The sequence below is a fragment of the Bubalus bubalis genome, chromosome 1 (genome assembly GCF_019923935.1).
Source record: "Bubalus bubalis isolate 160015118507 breed Murrah chromosome 1, NDDB_SH_1, whole genome shotgun sequence".
Lineage (NCBI taxonomy): Eukaryota > Metazoa > Chordata > Mammalia > Artiodactyla > Bovidae > Bubalus > Bubalus bubalis.
The window spans coordinates 180209959-180235726 of NC_059157.1; the positions used below are offsets into that span (position 1 = coordinate 180209959).

The window sequence follows — 25768 nt, forward strand, 5'->3', positions numbered from 1 at the left end:
ATGCCGCAACCAGTAATGCGGAAGAAGCTGAAGTTGAACGGTTCTATGAAGACCTACAAGACCTTTTAGAACTGACACCCCCAAAAGATGTCCTTTTTATTACAGGGGACTGGAATGCAAAAGTAGGAAGTCAAGAAACACCTGGAGTCACAGGCAAATTTGGCCTTGGAATACGGAATGAAGCAGGGCAAAGACTAATAGAGTTTTGCCAAGAAAATGCACTGGTCATAGCAAACACCTTCTTCCAACAACACAAGAGAAGACTCTATACATGGACATCACCAGTTGGTCAACACTGAAATCAGATTGATTATATTCTTTGCAGCCAAAGATGGAGAAGCTCTATACTGTCAACAAAAACAAGACCAGGAGCTGATAGTGGCTCAGATCATGAACTCAGATCATGCCAAATTCAGACTTAAATTGAAGAAAGTAGGAAAAACCACTAGACCATTCAGGTATGACCTAAATCAAATCCCTTATGATTATACAGTGGAAGTGAGAAATAGATTTAAGGGCCTAGATCTGATAGATAGAGTGCCTGATGAACTATGGAATGAGATTTGTGACATTGTACAGGAGACAGGGATCAAGACCATCCCCGTGGAAAAGAAATGCAAAAAAGAAAAATGGCTGTCTGGAGAGGCCTTACAAGTAGCTGTGAAAAGAAGAGAAGTGAAAAGCAAAGGAGAAAAGGAAAGATATAAGCATCTGAATGCAGAGTTCCAAAGAATAGCAAGGAGAGATAAGAAAGCCTTCCTCAGTGATCAATGCAAAGAAATAGAGGAAAACAACAGAATGGGAAAGACTAGAGATCTCTTCAAAAAAATTAGAGATGCCAAGGAAACATTTCATGCAAAGATGGGCTCGATAAAGGACAGAAATGGTATGGACCTACCAGAGGCAGAAGATATTAAGAAGAGGTGGCAAGAATACACAGAACTGTACAAAAAAGATCTTCACGACCCAGATAATCATGATGGTGTGATCACTCATCTAGAGCCAGACATCTGGAATGTGAAGTCAAGTGGGCCTTGGGAAGCATCACTATGAACAAAGCTAGTGGAGGTGATGGAATTCCAGTTGAGCTATTTCAAACCCTGAAAGATGATGCTGTGAAAGTGCTGCACTCAATATGCCAGCAAATTTGGAAAACTCAGCAGTGGCTACAGAACTGGAAAAGGTCAGTTTTCATTCCAATCCCAAAGAAAGGCAATGCCAAAGAATGCTCAAACTACCGCACAATTGCACTCATCTCACATGCTAGTCAAGTAATGCTCAAAATTCTCCAAGCCAGGCTTCAGCAATACGTGAACCATGAACTTCCAGATGTTCAAGCTGGTTTTAGAAAAGGCAGAGGGACCAGAGATCAAATTGCCAACATCCTCTGGATCATGGAAAAAGCAAGAGAGTTCCAGAAAAACATCTATTTCTGCTTTATTGACTATGCCAAAGCCTTTGACTGTGTGGATCACAATAAACTGTGGAAAATTCTGAAGGAGATGGGAATACCAGACCACCTGACCTGCCTCTTGAGAAGTCTGTATTCAGGTCAGGAAGCAACAGTTAGAACTGGACATGGAACAACAGACTGGTTCCAAATAGGAAAAGGAGTACGTCAAGGCTGTATACTGTCACCCTGCTTATTTACCTTATATGCAGAGTACATCATGAGAAATGCTGGACTGGAAGAAACACAAGCTGGAATCAAGAGTGCCGGGAAAAATATCAATAACCTCAGATATGCAGATGACACCACCCTTATGGCAGAAAGTGAAGAGGAACTAAAAAGCCTCTTGATGAAAGTGAAAGTGGAGAGTGAAAAAGTTGGCTTAAAGCTCAACATTCAGAATACAAAGATCATGGCATCTGGTCCCATCACTTCATGGGAAATAGATGGGGAAACAATGGAAACGGTGTCAGACTTTATTTTTTTGGGCTCCAAAATCACTGTAGATGGTGATTGCAGCCATGAAATTATAAGATGCTTACTCCTTGGAAGGAAAGTTATGACCAACCTAGATAGCATATTCAGAAGCAGAGACATTACTTTTCCAACAAAGGTCCGTCTAGTCGAGGCTATGGTTTTTCCTGTGGTCATGTATGGATGTGAGAGTTGGACTGTGAAGAAGGCTGAGTGCTGAAGAATTGATGCTTTTGAACTGTGGTGTTGGAGAAGACTCTTGAGAGTCCCTTGGACTGCAAGGAGATCCAACCAGTCCATTCTGAAGGAGATCAGCCCTGGGATTTCTTTGGAAGGAATGATGCTAAAGCTGAAACTCCAATACTTAGGCCACCTCATGCGAAGAGTTGACTCATTGGAAAAGACTCTGATGCTGGGAGGGATTGGGGGCAGGAGGAGAAGGAGACGACAGAGGATGAGATGGTTGGATGGCATCACTGACTCGATGTACATGAGTCTGGGTGAACTCCGGGAGTTGGTGATGGACAGGGAGGCCTGGCATGCTGCGATTCATGGGGTCGCAAACAGCTGGACATGACTGAGCAACTGAACTGAACTGAACTGAGGTTGGTCACAACTTTTCTTCCAAGGAGCAAGCGTCTTTTAACTTTATGGCTTCAGTCACTAACTGCAGTGATTTTGGAGCCCAAGAAAATAAAGTCTGTCACTGTTTCCATTGTTTCCCCATCTAATTGCCACGAAGTGATGAGACTGGATGCCATGATCTTAGTTTTTTGAATGTTGAATTTTAAGCCAGCTTTTTCACTCCCCTCTTTCACTTTCACCAGGAGGCTCTTTAGTTCCTGTATTTATGTATTTGCTATTACTGAAGATCATTATTTTTTCTTTCTCTTCCTTTAAAACATTGAGATGTACAACTATATTTGTATAATATAATTATGTATTATAATACATAAATTAGAGGTATACAACATAGTGATCATAATTTTTAAAGATTATACACCATTTATAGTTATTTAAAATACTAGCTATATTCCCTATTTTGTGTAATGTATTCTTATAACTTATTTTTTTATGCACAATAGTTTGTACATCTTAATCACCCTCTTCTACTTTGCTCCTCTCCTTTTCCCTCTCCCCACTGATAAGCACTAATTTGTTCTCTACATATATGAGTCTGATTCTTTTTTGCTTTATTAGTTTTTTGTAGTTTTTGGATTCCACACAGAAGTGATATTATACAGTATTTGTCTTTTTCTGTTTGACTTATTTTGCTTAGCATAGTGTCCTCCAAGTCCACCCATGTTGCAAATGACAGATTTTCATTCTTTTTATGGCTGAGTAGTACTCTATTGTATGTGTGTGCATGTGTAATTCACATCTTTTTTATTCATTCATCTGTGGTTGCTTCCATGTCTTGACTATCATGAATAATGCTGCTATGAACAGTGGAGTGCATATGTCTTTTTGAATTAGTGTTTTTGTTTTTCAGATATATGACCAAGAGTAGAATTGCTGAGTCATATAGTAGTTCTATTTTTAGTTTTTTGAGGCATTTCCAGACTGTTTTCCACAGTGGCTTCACCAGTTTACATTCCCCCCAACAGTGTTCTTGGGTTCCTTTTTGTCCACATCTTTGCCAACATTTGTTATCTGTGATCTTTTTGATGATAGCCATCAGATAGATAGGTGTGAGGTGATATCACTTTGTGCTTTTGATTTGCATTTCCGTGGTGGTTAGCAATCTTGAGCAGCTTTTCACGTGCCTGTTGGCCATCTGTTGCTCTTTGGAAAAAATGTCTATTCGATTCTTCTGCCCATTATTTTTAACCGTGTTGTTTGGATTTTTTAAGATATTGAGTTGTATGAGCTGCTTATGTATTTTGAGTATCAACTGCTTATTGGTCTTATCATTAGGATTCCCATTAACATTCTCCTATCATGAGAAATGCTGGGCTGGAAGAAGCACAAGCTGGAATCAAGATTGTCAGGAGAAATATCAATAACCTCAGATATGCAGATAATACCACCCTTATGGCAGAAAGTGAAGAGGAACTATAAAGCCTCTTGATGAAAGTGAAAGTGGAAAGTGAAAAAGTTGGCTTAAAGTTCAACATTCAGAAAACGAAGATCATGGCATTTGGTCCCATCACTTCATGGGAAATAGATGGGGAAACAGTAGAAACAGTGTCAGACTTTATTTTTGGGGGCTCCAAAATCACTGTAGATGGTGACTGCAGCCATGAAATTAAAAGACACTTACTCCTTGGAAGCAAAGTTATGACCAACCTAGATAGCATATTCAAAAGCAGAGACATTACTTTGCCAACAAAGGTTCGTCTAGTCAAGGCTATGGTTTTTCCAGCGGTCATGTATGGATGTGAGAGTTGGACTGTGAAGAAGGCTGAGTGCCGAAGAATTGATGCTTTTGAACTATGGTGTTGGAGAAGACTCTTGAGAGTGCCTTGGACTGCAAGGAGATCCAACCAGTCCATTCTGAAGATCAGCCCTGGGATTTCTTTGGAAGGAATGATGCCAAAGCTGAAACTCCAGTACTGTGGCCACCTCATGTGAAGAGTTGATTCATTGGAAAAGACTCTGATGCTGGAAGGGATTGGGGGCACGAGGAGAAGGGGATGGCAGAGGATGAGATGGCTGGATGGCATCACTGACCTGATGGACGTGAGTCTGAGTGAACTCTGGGAGTTGGCGATGGACAGGGAGGCCTGGCGTGCTGCGATTCACGGGATCGCAAAGAGTCAGACACGACTGAGCGACTGAACTGAACTGAACTGATTCTGTAAGTTGTCTTTTCATTTTGCTGATAGTTTCTTTTGCTGGGCAAAAGAGAGATCATTATAATTTTTAACGGTTTCATGTTGTTTACATTGTTTCATTTCAACTTGAAGGACTCTCTTAGCATTTCTTCTTGAACAAAACTAGTAATAAATTCTCTCAGCTTCTGTTCACCTGGGAAAGTCTTAATTTCTCCTTCATTCTGAAGGACTGTTTTGTCAGATACAGTATTCTCCGCCAACAGTTTTTTTCTTTCAGCAATTTGAACTTATCATCCCACATGCTTTTGACTTGCAAAGTTTCTTTTGAGAAATTCACTGAAAATTTTATGGAGGATCTCTTGTTTGTGATTCTCTTTTGCTGCATCTAAGATTTTGTTTTTGACTTTAGACAATTTGATTATAGTGTCTCATCGTGGTTCTCTTTGGACTTATTTGAGCTTCTTGAATCTGTGTGTCTATTTATTTCCTTAGAATTGGGACATTTTTAGTTATTGTTTCTTCAAATAAGCTTTCTGTCACTTTTTCTCTGGTATTCCCACAATGCGTATGTTGGTCCACTTGATAGTGTCCCTTAAGTGGCTTTGTTCAGTTGCTCAGTCACGTCTGACTCTTTGAGACCCCATGGACTGCTTCCCTGCCCTTTACTATCCCCGAGTTTGCACAAATTCATGTCTATTGAGTCAGTGATGCCATCCTACCATCTCAGCCTCTCTCATTCCCTTCTCTTCCTGCCCTCAATCTTTCCCACATCAAGGTCTTTTCCAATGAATTGGCCCTTTGCATCCGGTGGCCAAAGTATTGGAGCTTCAGCTTCAGCATCAGTCCTTCCAATGAATATTCAGGGTTGACTTCCTTTAGGATTGACTGGTTTGATCTTGCAGACCAAGGGACTCTCAAGAATCTTTCCTAGCACCACAATTTGAAAGCATCAGTTCTTTGCGGCTCTGCCTTTCTTATGATCCAACACTCACATCTGTACATCACTTTTGGAAAAATCATAGCGTTGACTATATGGACTTTTGTTGGCAGAGTGATGTCTCTGCTTTTTAATATGCTGTCTAGGTATGTCATAGCTTCCCTTCAAGGAGCAAAAATCTTCTAATTTCATGGCTGTAATCACCATCCACAGTGATTTTGGAGCCCAAGAAAACAAAATCTGTCACTGTTTCCATTATTTCCCCACCTAAGTGCCATGAAGTGATGGAAAAACCATAGATTTGACTATATGGACTTTTTTTTGGCAGAGAGATGTCTCTGCTTTTTAATATGCTGTTTAGGTGTGTTATAGCTTTCCTTCCAAGGAGCAAACATCTTTGAATTTCATGACTGCAGTCACTGTCCACGGTGATTTTGGAGCCTAAGAAAACAAAATCTGTCACTGTTTTCATTTTTTCCCCATCTACTTGCCATGAAGTGATAGACCAGATGCCATGATCTTAGTTTTTTGAACGTTGAGTTTTAAGCCAGATTTTTCACTCTCCTTCACCTTCCCTCAAGAGGCTCTTTAGTTCCTCTTCACTTTCTGCCATTAGGGTGAGATATCATCTGCATATCTGAGGTTATTGATATTTCACCCAGAAATCTTGATTCCAGCTTGAGCTTCATCCAGCCTTGCATTTTAAATGATGTACACTGCATATAAGTTAAATAAGCAGGGTGACAGTACATAGCTCTGACATACTCCTTTCTCAATTTTGAACCAGTCCATTGTTCCATGTCCAGTTCTAACTGTTGCTTCTTGACCTGCATACAGGTTTATCAGAAGGCAGATAATGTGATCTGGTATTCCCATCTCTTTAAGAATATTCCATAGTTTGTTGTGATCCATACAGTCAAGGGCTTTGGCATCATCAATGAAGCAGAAGTAGATTTATTATGTAATTCTCTTGCTTTCTCTATGGTCCAACGGATGCTGGCAATTTGATCTCTGATTTCTCTGCCTTTTCTAAATCCAGCTTGTATATCTGAAAGTTCTTGGTTCACATAATGTTGAAGCTAAGCTTGAAGGATTTTGAGTAGTACCTGGCTAGCATGTGAGATGAATGTAATTATGCAGTAGTCTGAACATTCTTTGGTATTGCCATAAATCCCTTAGATCTCTTCATTTTTTTAAATTCAGTTTTTTTTTCTTTCTGCTATTCTGATTTGATGGTTTTAAATGATCTTTCTTCAAGCTCACTGATTCTTTTTTCTGCCTGGTAGTCTGCTGTTGAACCCTTCATTAGTTTTCAGGTCAGTTACTGTATTTTTCAGTTCAAGAATTTTCGCTTCTTTATTTTTCTATACATATACTTTCTTTTGTTGATATTCTCATTTTGCTTGTGGTGGGTTCATGGTAGGTGAGTGGTGTAAATGTAGGCCATGGACAGTGCTGTGAAGAAGATAAGTCATTTACTTTTTCTTATAGGCACGCAGGAAGACTGCATTTCCCAGTGTCCAATGCCTCTGGATGGGGCCATGTGATTAGTTCTAATCAATGGAATTCAACTTCTTGACCCACGTCCTAGGCTGTTCTGTGAGGTTCTTGGCTGTTCTCATTTTCTATAAGGCAGCTATCTGAATACACTGGACCCAGAAGAAACCTGCAAAAGGATGGAAGATCCATTAAATGGAAGGGACACCCAACCAGAAACATTCACTTTGTTAATGTGAAGGAGGAAAAAGTCTTTCTATTAATCAACAGAGATTTAGGTTTGTTATAGGTATTAATTGATTCTGACTGATACAGAAATTGGTAAAGGAAGTGGAGTCTTGCTGAAATTAAGTCCTACAGTATATGACATTGCCATAGCAGTAGGGGGCAAGCAGTGATGAAGCTATGTTGGGGGCTGGAGAAATAGAGATCCATGTTGTTGGAGAAAAAGCACTGAATAAAACCACCATTTTTTGAAACATGAGAGGAAGACCCCATGCCTAAAGGGTCTTCAGAACCAAAAAAGAGATGGGAAATAGAGTATTAATATGTGTGGATATTATTAGCTTTGATGGCAAGGTATTGCAAGGATGATATACATTCAGGAAAGACTCAGTCAGTGTAAATGCCAAAATAAAAGGAAGCTGGGAGATCCCAGATATTTGGCACCTTGAAAGAAGGAAAAGACAAGTATTTTGAAGTCCCAAATAGTAAGATATAGGAATTTTTAAAGCTTTAAACAATAAAGGCTCAGTAAAGTTTAGCAGTTGAACTAAGTACTCAGTGCAAATTTGAAATTTTGATCTTTTTTGTTCAAGCTCAAAGTAGCTGCCTTTACACTGAGAGAAAGGCAAAGGAAAAGGGTGAGAAAACACTTCAGGATTTGAGAACTATGACCAGGAAAAAAACCTTGGTTATGATTAATAAATGAAATGGAAAGCAAGTAGATTACTAACCCAACCCAGTGTTTGAAAGAATTAAATTTTGTAAGCTACGACAAGCCTGGACAAAAATCGACTCTGCCTGTTCAAGACTTAAAACAATCATCACAATGGCAGTGGCTGTGCAGTGAGTGTCGAGCCTGTACCCCACCTCTCTCCATGTACAGAACATCCTGGAATCAACTCTTATCTGCCAGCAGTCAAGGTATTTGCAGCAAGTTCCAAGGAACTAAATGGAGTAAACATGTTGGTTTCCCACAAAGTCTTTGACTCTTAAAATCATGAGCTTTATATCTCCACCTGGATGACTAACAAGACATTTCAATCTTATGCTATCAAAAGGTGAACATTCACAACTTCTAATCATGACCAAGATGGATTAATGAACCAGATTTTCTTCCACCCCAAATAACAGAAAATTGGACAAATATATGAAACAGTGTTGTTAAGATATTAGATATTATGCAGTGAAGAACAGTGATTCTTGAAAAATGGGAAGAAAATGAGGTGAACCCTATGAAGGTCCCAGCTTAATTCCTGGACAGGAATCCAAGGAGAGCTTAGTGGTCTCCTCAGGCTGAGAAGTTGGTTTTAGGAGGCCCTGGTGGCTTGAGTTTGCAGGGCAAATCATCAGAGAGGAGTTGCACAGATAGAGAAGTCTAGATATCTGTAGATGGTTGCTGAAGTATTCACCTGAGTACTGGCCAGTGCATGAAGATGAGAAAATCTCACAAGGCTGAAGTAAGTATCACCCAAAAACGATCAGAGGAAAAATCCCTGTAGCTCACACAGGGACAGACATGTGCCTTTTTTCACCATCCAGAGGAAAGTTACCTAGTTCACAAGGTATCAGGTGTGTTTGTCTCAGCAGTGGAGAAAATTTAGGTCCTCTACTAAATTAGACACTACTCTGGTCCTATCTAAAAAAGCTTAAAAGCAAGATCTGAAAGAATTACACTGGCTCTAAGTAACTTAATTATGTCTGATAATGAGAGTTAAGTATATTTATAGGAATACGGAAGTATACAGCACACAACAAGGTAAAATTTTGAATGTCTGGTGTACACTCAAAAGATTGCCACACGTGCAAAGGAGCAGAAAGATACGATTCATAATGAAGAAAAATCTGTCATTAGAAGCTGACTCAGAAATAATATAGATGATAGATTCAGTAGGTTGGGACCTTCACACAGTTGTTACAACTATAATCCATATGTTCAGGAAGATAGATGAAAGGTTGAACACGTTAAGTAGAGACAGAGAAAATATAAAGAATACTCAAATTGAGCTTATAGACACGAAAACTATAATGTCTGAGATGTTTTTAAAAAACATGTTACAAATGATACATTAGATATTATGGAAGAGAAGACTGAATTTGAAGACAGAGCAATAGAAACTATCCAAAATAACACAAAAAAGGAAAAATACTACAAATAAACACACAAAGCATCCGTGTGTTTATTTGTAGGGACTTCAAGCATCCTAATTGGAGAAGGCGATGGCACCCCACTCCAGTACTCTTGCCTGGCAAATCCCATGGACGGAGGAGCCTGGTGGGCTGCAGTCTATGGGGTCGCGAAGAGTCGGACATGACTGAGCGACTTCCCTTTCACTTTTCACTTTCATGCATTGGAGAAGGAAATGGCAACCCACTCCAGTGTTCTTGCCTGGAGAATCCCAGGGTCGGGGGACCTGGTGGGCTGCCGTCTGTGGGGTCGCACAGAGTCGGACACGACTGAAGCAACTTAGCAGCAGCAGCAGCAAGCATCCTAATAGGCATGTGACTAAAGTCCCTGTAGGAGAGGAGGTGAAAAAACTCTTTTTCCAGCTTTGCAATATTGCTATAATAGAATATTATGTAAGTTTAAGGTGTGCAATGTGTTGATTTTGTACACTTACAATTTTCAAAATAATTACTACCATAGCATTAGCTAACACCTTCATAACAGCACATAGTTACCATTTCTTCTTTGTAGTGAGAACATTTCAGATTTACTCTTTGTTATTTTTGTTTAGTTGCTAAGTCATGTCCAACTCTTTGTGACCCCATACACTGCAGCATGCCAGTCCTCCCAGTCCTTCACTATCTCCCAGACTTTGCTCAAACTCATGTTCATTGAGTCAGAGATGCCATCCAACTATCTCATCCTCTGCTGCCCTCTTCTCCTTTTGCCCTCAATCTTTTCCAGCACCAGGGTCTTTTCCAGTGAGCTGGCTCTTCACATCAGGTGGCCAGAGTATTGGAGTGTCAGCTTCAACATCAGTCCTTATAATAAATATTCAGGATTGGTTTCCTTTAGAATTGACTAGTTTGATCTCCTTCCAGTCCAAGGGATTCTCAAGAGTCTTCTCCAGCACCACAACTCAAAATCATCAGTTTTTTGGTGCTCAGCCTTCTTTATGGTCCAACTCTCACATCCATACATGACTCCTGGAAAAACCACAGGTTTGATGCTAAGGAACTTTGTTGGCAAAATGATGTCTCTGCTTTTCAGGTGAAAGATCAGGAAGCAGCAACAGCAAAAAAGCTGCTGTTTCAGGGCTCCCCTAGAAATGGCAGCCCTAATACAGTTACTGCAGTGACTGCTATTAGTGTTGACTCATTGAGCACATACTATATTCCAAGCACATACTGTATTCCAGGCACTATGCCAGAGATTTGCATATTTTATAGCTACCATCTGAAGGTGGTATTATTATCCATATATGTTAGGTAGATGGACAAGGAAGGGTCAATTAATGTGGCTAAGGACACACAGTGGGTGAATATCTCAACTGGAATTCAAATCCAGGCCAGGGTGACTGCCAAGCCAGCTCTCTTTGCTGCCACATGGAAGCAATCTTCTTTCTGGGTGGACTGTGCAGTGACTTGAGAGGTCTTACTGTCTTTAGAGCTGCCCTGCCAGGAAACGCTAATTTTTTCTCCAAGACTTGAGAGCCTTTAGAAGGTAAGCCCAGAATAGTGAGGTTTTCCTGGGGTGGTTCCCCAGGATGCTGGCAGCAGAGAGTGGGTACCTCAAATAGGACATGCTTCTCTATTAACATGTGATCACCCTCTCTGAACTAGGGCCTCCCTTCTCCTAGGGACTCTGGAGACTGGGGGGAAGTTTTCTGCACTGGCCTTGACTCCCAGGTCTCACCATGGGTACGACTCTGCACTAATTTCTTCATCATTCTGAGCCTCATTTTTCTTACTTGAGTCTTGGGTAAATGGGTGATATAACTCCTGGCCCTTGGGTAAGTGGGTGCAGCAAACACTCTGTCAAGCTGTTTTGGCCCTAGTAAGTTCAGTAAGGTTGCACTGAACTCAAGGCTCCAAGACGCCATGGGACAGGTGGCAGGTAGTAGCATTTAACCTCATCACCTGGTTCCATTCCCTGCTTGTACTTTGCACATGCTCTAACATTTCTGAAATGAGGTTTCCCCATCTCTGAAGGGGTATGGCCATGGGGCTTACCTCCTTGGAGTGTCAGGAGGACTCCGTGATCAAGTATCTGCCAGGGTTGGGGACAACACAGTTTGTGTTGGCCCACTAACACAAGGACTCTGATGCTGGGTGAGGAGTTGGCTCCTGGCACACAGGATAAAGAGCTCCTACTTTTTTCCTGCCAGCCTAGGGTTTGGCTGAGCAATGCAGGGTTGGCGACGAAAGAGACAGAAGCCTGAGGTGAATGCTTTTTTCTCTTGTGTTTACTAAAGACCAGCCAGGGGCATCAAAGTTCAGGTTTCCATAACCCTGGGGATACTCTGGGAGTGTTGGGGGGAGCCCTGAAATCGGCAGTGTCTGCTGGGTCTGGGTCTTCCAACAACCCTGATCAGCTCAGCACTGCCTCCCCTGCTGTCCATGGCTACTGCCTGTGGATCAAGGCTTGGCTCCTGGGTGCCTGTGGATTTGCCAATAAGAATCTCACTATTAAGATTTTGTGCAACCTCCAGAGGACTTGCTTCCAAATCTAATAGGTAAGGAGCTGGTTTATCAATGCCTTCTAAATTTCAGTGATTTACATGTTATTTGTGTGTGTGTGTGTGTGTGTGTGTTTACTATATTTGCATAAAATCATCCTTTATTTGCTCAACACTCTTCTTTAAAAATCTGTTAAAGCCTTATTAAAAGGAAAAAAAAAGTGCAATGACTTGAAGAGGAAACTTTATGTATACCTAGGATAAATGAAAATTTGACACAAATAAAAAAGTGTCCCTAAAAATCAAAAGATATTAGAATAGCAGGTGTGTCCTATACTACCTTTGTAACCAGGAAGGGTTAATTTTGACTCCACAATGAATCTGTTTCCTTGACTTTCACCCTACTTTTTGCTGTTGTTATTATAATCTTACGTAATGGCCTGCCTCAGAGAATTTTGAACCCTCTCCCTGACCCTTAAACTAAAGTGCCTTTGTTTAGCTAACAGGGCTATAATCACTGATGACCGTGATATCCTTAAATTCCTTGTGTAGGGAGCTGCGCTGCTTGTCAACATGGCTCAGACATTCGTGTTTGGAGGGCTGGAATCATGCATAGCTGTGACATTCTTGTTTATTGATATGACAGGAGATAGTCCATTTCACAGCACCTGTGAATTGACTGTAAGAAAGAGAAACCAACACATCCCCTTCCAGAGGCTTGCCATTCTAGGGATATTTGCAAGAATTAAATGATCTTTTACTTTGTTTCCTCACCTCCCCTTATCTCTGATCCATAAAAGAACCTGGCATCCAGGCCCTGACAAGATGGTTATTTTGAGATGTTAGTCTGCCATCTTCTTCTGGGTCAGCTAGCTTTCCAAATAAAGTTGAATCTTTGGCTCAGCACCTCATCTCTTGGATTTATTAGCCTATCGTGTGGTGAGCACAGTGAGCCTGGACTCAGTAACATCAACTGTGATTCCACATACCTGTGAACTACAAATTGGCACTTGCCTGTCAACTATAAACTGGCACTTGCCAAGAACATTGCCAGTGACTGAACAACAAGGCATTTGCTCACTGCCTCTGTGGAGACTGGACCCTGCGCTACTGCAGCTGTTGCACTTCAGCACTCCCTGAGGGAATCAGGCTGGAATGAAGCATTCTGTGCTCCAGGGAATCGGGTGCAACAGGTCTTTAGATTGGTGTTGCAGAAGACTCTGGAGAGTCCCTTGGACTGCAAGGAGATCCAACCAGTCCATTCTAAAGGAGATCAGTCCTGGGTGTTCTTTGGAAGGAATGATGCTAAAGCTGAAACTCCAGTACTTTCGCCGCCTCATGCAAAGAGTTGACTCATTGGAAAAGAGTTGACTCTAATGCTAGGAAAGATTGGGGGCAGGAGGAGAAGGGGACAACAGAGGATGAGATGGCTGGATGGCATCACTGACTCGATGGACGTGAGTCTGAGTGAACTCCGGGAGTTGGTGATGGACAGGGAGGCCTGGCGTGCTGCGATTCATGGGGTCGCAGAGTCGGACACGACTGAGTGACTGAACTGAACTGAACTGAACTGAATCCTTGAATCTCTTCATATCTAGAAAATTACTAAATCTCTTCATGGTGATATTGTTAGGGGAAGCACACTGACTGAAACCGCCCACCCTGGCTAGGCACGATAGTAACCATTTGCATGAGTTGTTTTATGACAGGAGATCCTGATAAGGAATATGGAACTAATAAGCCGCCACCAACCAGAAGAGCTCGGGAAAGGTCAAAAGGAGACACCGCGTGTCCGTCCACTTCCCAGAATCCCTCTCGCTAGCATCCATCTTGGCTGAGTGATGCGTGCGCCACCAGGAAAGACTCTGAATTAGAATGATTGGCCAAAGACCACCCAGAAACTAATCCCATCACCATAAAACCAGAGACTGCGAGCCACATGGCAGAGCAGTTCTCCTGGGTTCCCTTACCCTATTGCTCTCCACCCGGGTGCCCTTTCCCAATAAAATCTCTTGCTTTGTCAGCACATGTCTCCTCAGACAATTCTTTTCTGAGTGTTAGACAAGAGCCAGTTTTGGGCCCTGGAAGGGGTTCCCTTTCCTACAACAATATCAGCTCCTTGTGACTAGCAGAAAACCTTTCTTAAAGTAAGTGCTTAATTGCACTGAACTCCCCTTCACTAAAATATTATATATTGACCTTCCCTGACTATCTCTTCAGAACAACCTCTCAGAACTATCTGAGGTTTTGTCTCCCAGGCTGCAGTCCTCATTTTGCCCCCAAATAAAGCTTAACTTGCAACTCTCAAATTGTGCATGTTTTTTAGTCAACATACCACACTTGGAAAATTCAGAGCAGCTCCTGTGTTTCCTCCCAGCTTGCTGCTCCCATGACCTATACCTCCCACTTTCTGAGTACACAATGTAGATGGGGAGCACAGCCCATTGTTATTCATCACCTCACTCTTATCTCTGTGGATAAACAAATTATCCTTGTGGTTTTGCAGGGTAAGGGACAGAATTCTGGGTCTCTGAGTCCAGAGAAGCCTCTGACGTAAGGATAAATGGCATATCCAAATAGGAAGTCCTTCTTGTTATCCAGTCCCATTTGAAGGATTGCAGACATTCTGGGAGAAGCATAGCAGCAGAGATTACATCAGGAGTTTATCTGCCTGGCCTCCTCGGGGCCCACCAGGCAACCCCTCTCCCTGTCTGCTAAGCAGCCACAGAGAAAAACACCATGTCCTCATCCAGGGCTGGGAGCTGCCTATGACTTCCAAGTCCCGGGAAAGTCTGGAAGGGCAGAGCAGGAAGACAGAAGTCAGGGACATGTCTGCACTCATTAGGGCACATCCAGAGCAGAGATTGGGCCAGCAGAGCTCTGTGGACATCTTTGTTGTTAGTATAATAATATCTAATATTGATTGAGGCCAGGGATATTCTCAGGCCTTGAGTGTGAGGAATGATCTCACCTGGACCTCATCTCAACCCCTGCAGTCAGCCCTATCAGCATTCCTTTTCATGGAAAGGTTGGCCACAAAGAACTTCCTCCACCCTATACCCATGTCTCTAGTTCTCCTCCTATTCTCTCTTAATTTTTTAAAAACCAAATCTATAGGGTATTTTTTAGATACTATAAGTTTGCATACAATAAGATGCACCCATTTTAAGTGTACACTCAGATGGAGTTTTAATAACTGCATCCATCTGGGTAGCCACAGCCCAAATCAATGTGTAGGCCATGTGCATACCCCCAGAGTGGGCTGAAGTTTGGGGGCAGGCCAATCTCAGCCTCCTCAACCCCAGACAATTGATGATCTACTTTCTGTACTCTAGATTAGGTTTTCCTTTACTAGGATTCCATATAAATGAAATCGTACAATATGTAACCTTTTGTGTCTGACTTCCTTTGCTCAGCATATTGTTTTAGGTATTTGGTTCATTTTTATGGCTGGATAACATTCCACAGTATGTATATGCTACATTGTGTTTACTCCTTCATCTGTTGGTAAATATCTGGATTATTTCCAGTTTAGGGCCTACTGTGAATAAGGATATTATAAATATTTATGTACAAGTCTTTTTGTAAACATACATTTTCATTTCTCTCAAAACCTAGGAGCGGAATTGCTAGGTCACATGGCATGCATGTAAGGAACTGTGAAACTGTTCTGTTATACCATCTTACACTCTTACAATGTCTGAACAGTGTATGACAGTTCTGGTTGTTTCACATTCTTTCCAGTGTTTGGTGTTATCAGTTTTTAAATTTAAACCATTCTACTGGGTCATTTGTGACCCTATGGACTGTAGCCCACCAGGTTCCTCTGTCCATGGGATTCTCCAGGTAAGAATACTGGAGTGGTTGCCATGCCCTCCTCCAGAGGAATCTTCCTGACCCAGGGAAACTGGGATTGAACCCATGTCTCCCGTGTCTCCTGCGTTGGTAGGTGGATTCTTTACCACTAGTGCCACGTGGGAAGCCCCATTGGATGTACGGTGGTTTTAATCCATATTTCCCTGATTACTAATGGTCTGAGAATCCTTTCATGTGGTTTATTGGTGAATCATACATTTTCTTTTATAAAGTATGTTTAAATCCTCTGCCATTAAAAAAAAATTGAGCCGTTTGTCAACTAATTATTGAGTTGAGAGTTCTATGTATATTCTAGATACAAATCCCTTGTATAATATTTGTTTTATGAATATTTTCTCCTGGTTTGTGGCTTGTCTTTTCATTTTCTCAGCAGTGTCTTTTGAAGAATAGAAACTTTTAATTCTGATAAAATCTAAGTGATCATTTCTTTTATGCTTTATGAATCTTTGTCAAGAAATCTTTGCCTGTCCCAAATTCAAAAGGTTTATTCCTATATTTTCTTCTAGAAATTTTAGTTTTGACTTTTTACATTTAAGTAAATGCTCCACTTTACATGGATTTTTGTGTATGATGTGAGGTGAGAACTGAGGTTCCTTTTTTTCTTTATAGACATTCAGTTGCTCCACCATCATTTGTTGTAAAGATGATACCTTTGGGGCTTCCCCAATGGCTCACTGGTAAAGAATCCATCTGCCAATGCAGGAGACATGAGTTCGACCCCCAGATCAGGTTCCTGTTTTCTACTGAATTATCTTGGTATCTTTGTTGACTATCAATTGACATATATGTACATGTTTATTTCTGGACTCTCTAATCTGTTCCTTCAATCTTTTGTCTCTATAACACTTTCTTGATTCCTGTAGCTTTCTAGTGTATCTGAAAATCAAGTATAGTATAAACTCTCCACGTTTGTTCTTCTCTTCCAAGGTTATTCTTGCTATTTTTAAGTCTTTAACATTTCCATATTAATTTTAACATCTGTTTTTCTATTTCTATGAGAAAAACTTGCTGCTGAAATTTTGATTGAGATACTATTGAATTTATAGGTCACATTGGGGAAGAAGTGACATCTTAATGTAGAGTCTCCCAACCCAGGAACATGGTATATCTCTGAGAAATGGAATATTCCCTGCCATATCTGTAAACAAAGGAGGTTCACCTGACATCTAACATCCATCAGTATTCTCTCTTTCCTCAGGGAGTGCGTTCTCTCAGGGCTCACCAGCTCATTGTCCGTGGTGGCTGCAATTGCTGATGACTGTAACATCTTTTGTTTAACTCACTCCCTGAGGAAGGAAAGAGTATCTGCCTGCTAGCAGCCATCAGGGCTTTTCAGGGGCTCAGTGGTAAAGAATCTGCCTCCAATACAGGACACACAGGATCTTCGATCCCTGGGTCAGGAAGGTTCCCTGGAGAAGGAAATGGCTACCCACTCCAGTATTCTTGCCTGGAGAATCTCTTGGACAGAGGAGCCTGGCAGGCTACAGTTCAAGGGTTGCTAAAGAGTCTGACATAACTTAGGGACTAAAGAACAACAGCTGAGGTGCATATCAAAGAAATGATTCCAGTGAGCCCAGACTCTTGCATGTTCCCATACATTAAAAGAAAAAAAAGATAAATTCCTTAACTTGAGATACCTGGTTTTCTTTTAATTAACAATAATCTTTTAATGTTCAAACTACCTGAGTAACAGAGCAGGACCCCAAGGGGGCCTTCCAGGGGGTGAGCAGAACAGGCTTTCCTGTATCCTCTGCTTTAGCTACTCTCTGAAGTACCTAGATAATAGTATTTGATGCACATTTCCTGAGTTGTTTTGCAGATATAAAAAACCTTTCCCTCTCCAACAAATAAAAAAGTTAACTACTTGATAATGATGAGGACATAGTCCCAAGCCCCCTGGAGACTAAGGACTGATAAAGGTAACCCCTGTGACACCACCCAGCTGTCTCACCATCAGTCAGAGAATTATGCACAAGCTGACCATAGACCCTTCAACAGCCCTCCTGCACCTGGCTTTTAAAAGTGTTTTCCCAAAGCCCTTCAGGGAGTTAGAGGTTTTTTAGGGCATGAGCCTCCTATTTCCTTGTAGGGCCCTTCAGTAAATCTATCTCTGCTCCAAACTCATCATTTCTATTTGTTTGGCCTCACTGTGCTTTGGGCACAGGAACGTGCATTAACACTTGTTACAAAGCTTCTATTATATAACCTAGCTCCCCAGCTCACTCCTCAGAGCAGTTCTTTCAGGGTTCCTTGAGCTGCTGCTTCCCACGCTTGAACTCCTAGAAATTCCCGCTGAATAAAACATGTCTCAACTTTAAGGTTGTAAATCATTTTTAAGTTTTTATGTCTCTTTGTTTCTTTACGTTTTCTTAATAAAATTTTGTAATTTTTAATGAACAGAACTTGTACATAGTTTGATAAATTGATCTCTATTTCATGTTTTTTGGATGACATTGTAATTGGTACTTAAAATTTTCATTTCTAATTATTTACTGTTGATAGAGATAGAATAGATTTTGATATATTCACCTTGTATTCTACAATCTTTCTAAATTCTCTAATTGCTTCTAGTAACTTCTGTGATCGATTCCTTAGGATTTTCAACATGTAAGATCATGCTGTCTGCAAATAAAGACAGATTTATTTCTTTGTTTCTAACCTTTATTCATTTATTTCTTTTTCTTACATTATCACCCAGTCAATCATTCCACTATTATTTTGATTAGAAGTGGTAAGACATACATCTTAGGATCATTCTTGTTTTCTTTCTTGATTCCCACATCATATCATCATCATTAGATCATGTTGATTCTTCCTTTGAAATACATCTGGAGTCAGATGAGCTCTTACGCCCTCTATAGAGTAAGCTGGTTGAAAGCGTGGGCTCTAGAGCCAGAGTGCTTGGGTTCAGATCTTGACTTTACCAGATTCTGGCTAGATATACTTGGGCAGTTACCCAACTTCTTTGACTCAATTTTTTGATTTATGAAAAGAACATGATTATAATTACATCTACTTTATAGTAGGTTTTGTTGTTGTTTTGTGAGGACTAAGCCTTGGTTCATGGTGTGTGCAGTCTGAGTGTCAGTATCAAGTAGCTGCTTAAGTGGTCTCACTTCCAGTCCTGCCCACTTCAATCTATTCTCAACACAGCAGCCAGATGGATTGTCTGAAAAGATAAGTCAGAGCTTATCACTCTCTAGTTCAAAACCCTCTGGGGGTTCCCATTTCACAGGATGCTCAACAAATGCCCCCAGCTCCCAGTTCATATACTCCCTTCTGCAGGGAAGAGATGACAGGAAGTAGTGTAAATTGGCAGGGGAAGGCGAGGGTAGCTGCCCTCTCCCATCATGAGGCTGCCCTGCCCTCCCAGAAGTGTGTGCTTGCCCAGCCCTAACTCCTATCTCCTCCCTGAGATAACAGGACCTCGCCACTGCACACAGACCAATCTCAAAGGGGCATTGGGCATGAAGCCCATTCTCAAAGGTTAGATGAGCAAGCTGGGAAGGCTGGAGAGACCCCAGTGAGGTCAGCCTGCCCGGCAGCCAATGTGGCTGATTTCTTGATGAGCTGTAGGTCATGTCTAGGTGGTCCTGAGGTCAGAGTAGGTCATTTGGCTTTGGAGGGGGCAGGGGTCTGCCTATGCCATCTTGTGGACAGGATCTAGTCTGGTGTTTGAATGTTCTCACCCTATGTTCAGGGCCTCAGAGGCTGAACTGGTAGGACCCTTGTGTTGGGCACCAGGGTTACAATGATGGATGAGACACAGGCCTGCCCTCACAGTGCTTACCCTCTATCATGGAGGCAGACAGGCAAATAGCCAGGAGGCAAGCACTGGAGTAGCAGGAGCTCCCAGGAGGGTGGCTTGGGGATGTGGCAGGCAGAGGTTTCCAGGGAAGGCCACAGTCCAGTTTCTCAGGAGTAAAAATTGCACCAATCTTCATTGATTTCTTCAGGGATGGACACTCAGGATTTTCTTTCCAACAGTTTTGATAAGTGGAGCACTGCCACTCACTTCTCACCATGCCTGCACTCATGTCACCCGGTCATCCTGTGACTCAGCATCCTTGGCTGGAAGCCTAGCCAAGAGCTGTGCATCTCTCATCTCCAGCACAAGGGAAGCAGGAAGTTCTGTTGGGCGGTGAGCATTCACTGCAGGCCCCACACTGCACTGGGCGCACGCTATGCAGGACTCCTCCTTGTTTGCAGCTCTGTTCTATGAGGTCGCCATCACGACTTCCATCCTAGAGATGGGCAAACTGAGGCTCAGAGTGGTTCTGTTTGATCCCAGCCACACAGCTAGGAGGCCCAGCCTGGACTCAAACACAGGGCTGTCAGTCTCCATGCATGAGCCCTTCCCACAGAACCCAGGACTTACCTTCCTGCCCTGGGACGTTCCCAAGCAAGGGGCAAGTGCCATTTGTGGTGTCTCTCTTCCAGCCTCCAGGCATGCGAGTGTTGCAGAAGCCAGGGCTGTGATTCTAGGGGTTTTGGACCTGCCCCCAAACTTCAGCCCACTCTGGCAAACTTTTTACCCAGCCTCCAGAGTAGCCTTGGACAGTTCTCATGACAAGCTAAACTCTGCAGCTGAATTCTACCACTTCACCACCTGCCCAGCAGGAACCAGCATTCTCGTTGGCCAGTTGCAGGGAGACACAGACTGACTGACACTCCTAGCTAAAGGTAGTTCCCCTTTGCAGCAAGTAACACATTAAGGCCCACAGTGATGCTACCACAGTTCCTTGTATCAAGCCCTTCCTGGGTGCCAGTTGGAGGTTCTCCATTAAATCCTTCACCTTAAATCTGAGTCAGAATTTTGATCCTTGTTTTGGGAAAAAGAAGCTCGGAGCGGTTATTTTTCACAGTTGTGGTATCTGATCTGAAACCCAACTGAACCAAAGTCCATGTTCTTACCCCCACAGACTCTCTTGCCTATCCACCCTCTCTCCCTTTATCTGACCCTGCCAAGAGCTGGGACAGCACCCTGTCCCACAGTCTGAGGAGCATCAGGTGTCTGAGATCAGTTTTCCCGATGCACCTGTTCAGGGGCACCGAGGACCCTGTGTGAACTCCTGCTCTGACCACCCCACTACTGGGTCCTCTAGGGCAGAGTGGAATAGCACCCTGGGACACACTGTTTTGCTCAGGGTTGTTCTCTGGACCAGGAGCCTGAATTAGGTGCCAGACTAAGGAGTCTGTGCTTTCTCTAGGGTTAGTTAGCAGGACACTGATGCATGTCCAGGAGACGTGACTGCAGAGATTAAGTCAGGTCACTGAGATGCTCCATGGCTCACCCTCCCAAGCCCCACCTTCACACGTCAGGAGCTGGGCCGAGGGCTCTCTGTCCTGGCTGCATGTTGTAATCCCCTGACCTGGATCCCACTAGAGATTCTGATTCAGTTGGTCTGGAGTGGGACAAAATTATGACTGTTTTTAGAAATCTCCCCTGCCCTAGATGATCCCCATTTGCAGACCCAGATGAGATCTTGATTTGAATAGTGCAAATTCCTGTCATGTCTTGCCCTCTGGCTCAGGCTCACAGATCCTGCAGGAGGTTCTGAACCGGAATCCAGTGGCAATGTGAGGAAGTGAGCCATGGGGGCTCTGTTGACGGCTGGCTGGGCTATCTGGAGAGCCAGGCTCTTCACACATCTGGGCAGAGGCTGGGCATATCCTGGGAAAGCAGATCCCAGTCCCTGGCTAGCCTCTCCCTCGAGGACTAACGAATTTTGGTGCTTTGATCTTTTTTCCTTGGAAGCCTGACTTTGCAGTCCTCTGGGTTTGGCTGAGTGCCGAGTTCCTTTTGCAGCCACAAAGCCAAGTGCCCACTGAATAGGATGCTTCCTGGAGAGCTCCCTAGGTGACAGGCATCATCCATTCTTCTTTCTCTCTTCATTCAGCTCTGTGGCTCACTCCTCTGTGGCAAACTCTCCACCACCGCTGAGTCAGGGAGACATAGCAACACAGATGACATATTTGCAGGACACAGCAGGGCGGGTGAGTGCTGGTAGGGCCAAGGGACAAGGCTGTGCACATTTGCCAGTCTGATCGAATGTTCCTGCTTTAGGCCTGCCTGTCCTCTGGCCAGACTCCAGGCCTATGTTCCACGCTGCTCTAGAGGACCCAGTAGTGGGGTGGTCAGAGCAGGAGTTCACATAGGGTCCTCGGTGCCCCTGAACAGGTGCATTGGGAAAACTGATCTCGGACACCTGATGCTCCTCAGACTGCAACCTCTCTGCCCACATGACATGGAGGTGGGAGGGGGAGCACTGAGGGGAGTCAGGGGTCTCAGAGCCCTTCCCGGCAGAACTCAGCCAACCTTCTCACCCTAGCCCCTCACCTGGGGAACTTCCTGTTTGATGGCTCCTCCTTCCTGCAGGAGAACATTGGTCAGCTGCTTGCCCCACAGGCCAGAGCCCTGGGGAGGCCCTGCACTTCTTCACACCTGGCCTGTTCTCACTGTGCTTCCAGACAAACTTTCCCAGCAGGAGTTGTGTGCTTGAAGAAGGGTCTGTGGCCCTGTTATCAAGAAGGTGTGGAAAACCCTGACACTGTGACAGGTAGCTTCCCAAAAGCCACGGAGCATTAGGGCCAGCCTGGAGGAGCCCTGAGCTCTGGTGTGGGTCCCCCGGGATCTGAGCCCTGATGAGAGTCTCCCACTCCTGTGCCCTGATGAGGGTCCCCCAGGCCTGTGCCCTGATGAGGGTCCCCCAGGCCGCTGCCCTGATGAGGGCCCCCCAGGCCTGTGTCCTGATGAGGGTCTCCCAGACTCTGAGCTCTGCTAGTGGTCCCTCAGACACAAGCTCTGTGATGTCTTCTCAAAAAGGAATCTTCTGCTAGAAGACTCTGTCTCGGGTACCACAGCACAGCCAGGCGCTCTCACAGCATCTATTTTTGGAATAAAGGCCTCAGTAACTGACTGCCTTCCTTTCCCCTGGCTGTCCCTCCTTCTCTTTATCCCACGGTTCCCCCAACCTCCACCCCGAGTGAGTGCCTGCTGATCATCTGCTGATCATCCTCTGGACCCCTCCTTCCAGGAGCATTGTAGGCATATCTTTTTGGGGAGAATTCCAGCCTATGCTTTTCATTTTACCACCTGCTGTCCTGTGCCAGTCCCCTACTCTGTCCCCTCCCATTCCCTGTGCAGCTCCTCCCATCATGGGCAGCAGCCTGCAAAGGACTGATGGCTCAGGAGTTCCAGCCTGGCCAGCTTCTCCAAGAGGCCAGCACTTCACAGGAGCTGGTGTGGGTTTGGTGCTGGGCCCAGGGGGCTCACTTCCTGGGTAGAGACAGTGAAGGAAGGCCTGTCTGGAGACCCAGAGGTGAAAAAGTGAGGATGGGACTTCCCTGGTGGCAGCAGTGGTGCCCCTCTTGCTACCACACCGCCACCATCATGGGTGGCATGCACACTCCCGGGAAGGGCCTGTCCCGGTCAGCTCTCACCTACCACCGCAGTGTCCCCACCTGGCTGGAGCTGATGTCTGACAACATGAGGGCGCAGATCTACAAACTGGCCAAGAAGGGCCTGACTCCCTCACAAATCAGTATGATCCTGAGAGACTCACAAGGTGTTGCACAAGTACGTTTCGTGACAGGCAATAAAATCTCGAGAATTCTTAAGTCCAAAGGACTTGTTCTGATCTTCCTGAGGATCTCTATCATTTAATTAAGAAAGCTGTTGCTGTTCAAAAGCATCTTCAGCAGAACAGAAAGGATAAAGTTGCTAAATTTCGTTTGATTCTTTTTTAAAAAATTAATTTATTTTAATTGGAGGCTAATTAATTTACAATATTGTGGTGGTTTTTGCCATACATTGACATGAATCAGACACAGGTGTATATGTGTCCCCCATCCTGAACCCCACTCCCACCTCCCTACCCATCCCATCCCTCTGGGTTGTCCCAGTGCACCAGCTTTGAGTGCCGTTTCATGTATCGAACTTGGGTTGGTGATCTATTTCACATGTGGTAATATATGTGTTTCAATGCTATTTTCTCAAATCATCCCACCCTCGCCTTCTCCCACAGAGTCCAAAAGTCTGTTCTTTATATCTGTGTCTCTTTTGCTGTCTCGCATATACAGTTGTCATTACCATCTTTCTACATTCCATATATATGGGTTAATATACTGTATGGGTGTTTTTCTTTCTGACTGACTTCACTCTGTATAATAGGCTTGCATCTGATTCTGATTGAGAGCTGTATTCACCAGTTGGCTCAATATTACAAGATGAAACAAGCCCTCCCCACCCCCACCCCACTCACAGTTGGAAATCCAAGTCATCCACAGCCTCTGCCCTGGTTGCATAAATTTGCCTATTGTACTCAAGCAATAAAATCATTGTTTAACAACAACGAAAAGGAATCCACCTGCCAATGCAGGGGACATGGGTTCCATCCCTGCTCCAGGAAGATTCCTTATGCTGTGGAGCAACTGAGCCCATGTGCCACAATTATTGAGCCCGCGTGTTGCAACCACTGAGGTCTGTGCTATGTTCCCCAACAAGAGAAGTCACTGAAATAAGAAGCCCACGCACTACAATGAAGACCCACTGCAACCAAAAAGAAATAAATTTTAAAAAGAAGAAGAAGAGCAAAGATGGAGGGGAGGGCTCAAGGGGAGGAGGGGGTCAAAGATCATGGCCCTTCCCTGTGGCTGGGAGGACTGGGACCCCTTCCTGTGTGCAGATTTATGGCAGAGCCAGGCATCTGCCCCTTCCCATATATGCCATATATGGCTGCAGGTCATGACACAGGGACTGGAGAAAGAGGGGCAAAGTGAGAGACGGAAGAGGGGAAGACCAACCTGAGTGAACTGGGCCCAGGAGGGCCTAATAACAGGGTTAAGGTGCAGAGTTGGGGTACCTGGTAGATTTGGGGATGGGGTGGGAGGCTGGGGTGGAGGAAGACAGGACAGTGTCTGAACAGCCACACTCCCACTTACCCACTTACAGTCCAGCGGGTTCCATTATTTTCAAATATATTGATCCCCTTTTGATATCTAAGCTCTGATGTCTTTCACACGATTGACAGCATTTTAACCTTCTCTTTATGCTAATAACTCCCAGAAAGTAAACTAAAAGCAGCCTGTCTATTTAGGTATGGGCGTGGGACAAAACGTTTCCAAGCGCTGTTTAGGATGGGATGCTCAAAATTTTTAGAAAATCAGCTTTGATTCAATAGATTAATCCCTTTTTAGATTTGCTATATTGTTCTAATTCCATCAAATATACAACTTTTGTGTATTTGGATTTCAGTTGCATTTTTTTTAAGAAGCTCAAAAGTAGTACCATTTTGCTTAAAAACACTTTTTCACTATGGGAATTTCAATCCTAAAAGAAAACATTAAAACAAATCCGCATGTGCCCATGACCAGCTTTAATAATTAACACATGATGGATCTTGTTTCATCTCTAGGCCCCACTCCCACTCCTTCCCCTGCCTCTGGCCACTGGATTCTTTTAAAGTAAATTCCAGACATATCATTTCATCTGTGTGTATTTAAGTTTCTAAGAAGGACTCTTTCTTCAAAAAGAATCCCATGCTACTGTGACACCTAAAAGTTGACCATCGTTCCTCAATTATCATCAGATATTCCATTATGTTTAAGTTCTACAGTTGTCTCATTAATGGTTTTTTACAGATGATTTGTTTAAATCCGAATATGAAGTTCTCACATGGATTGAAGTTAATTGACATCTCTTAAGTCTCCTGTAATATCCAGCAGTTCTGCCTCTCTGTTTTTGTTGCTTTTTCATCATTTACTTATTGAACAAACTGAGTTATCTGTATTGTAGAGTATCCCATATTCTAGACTTTATTGATTGCACTCTCTTGTTGTCATTCACATATTTCTTTGTCCCTCCTTTTCCTGTGAATGGTAGTTAGGCCTGGAGGTTTAATCAGATTCA

The 25768-nt window shown here is 43.4% G+C and overlaps 1 pseudogene; it reads left to right on the forward strand.

The window, feature by feature from the left end:
• The first annotated feature begins 23251 nt into the window (after positions 1-23251).
• Positions 23252-24167, forward strand: LOC102399786 (annotated as a pseudogene).
• The last annotated feature ends 1601 nt before the right edge of the window (positions 24168-25768 follow it).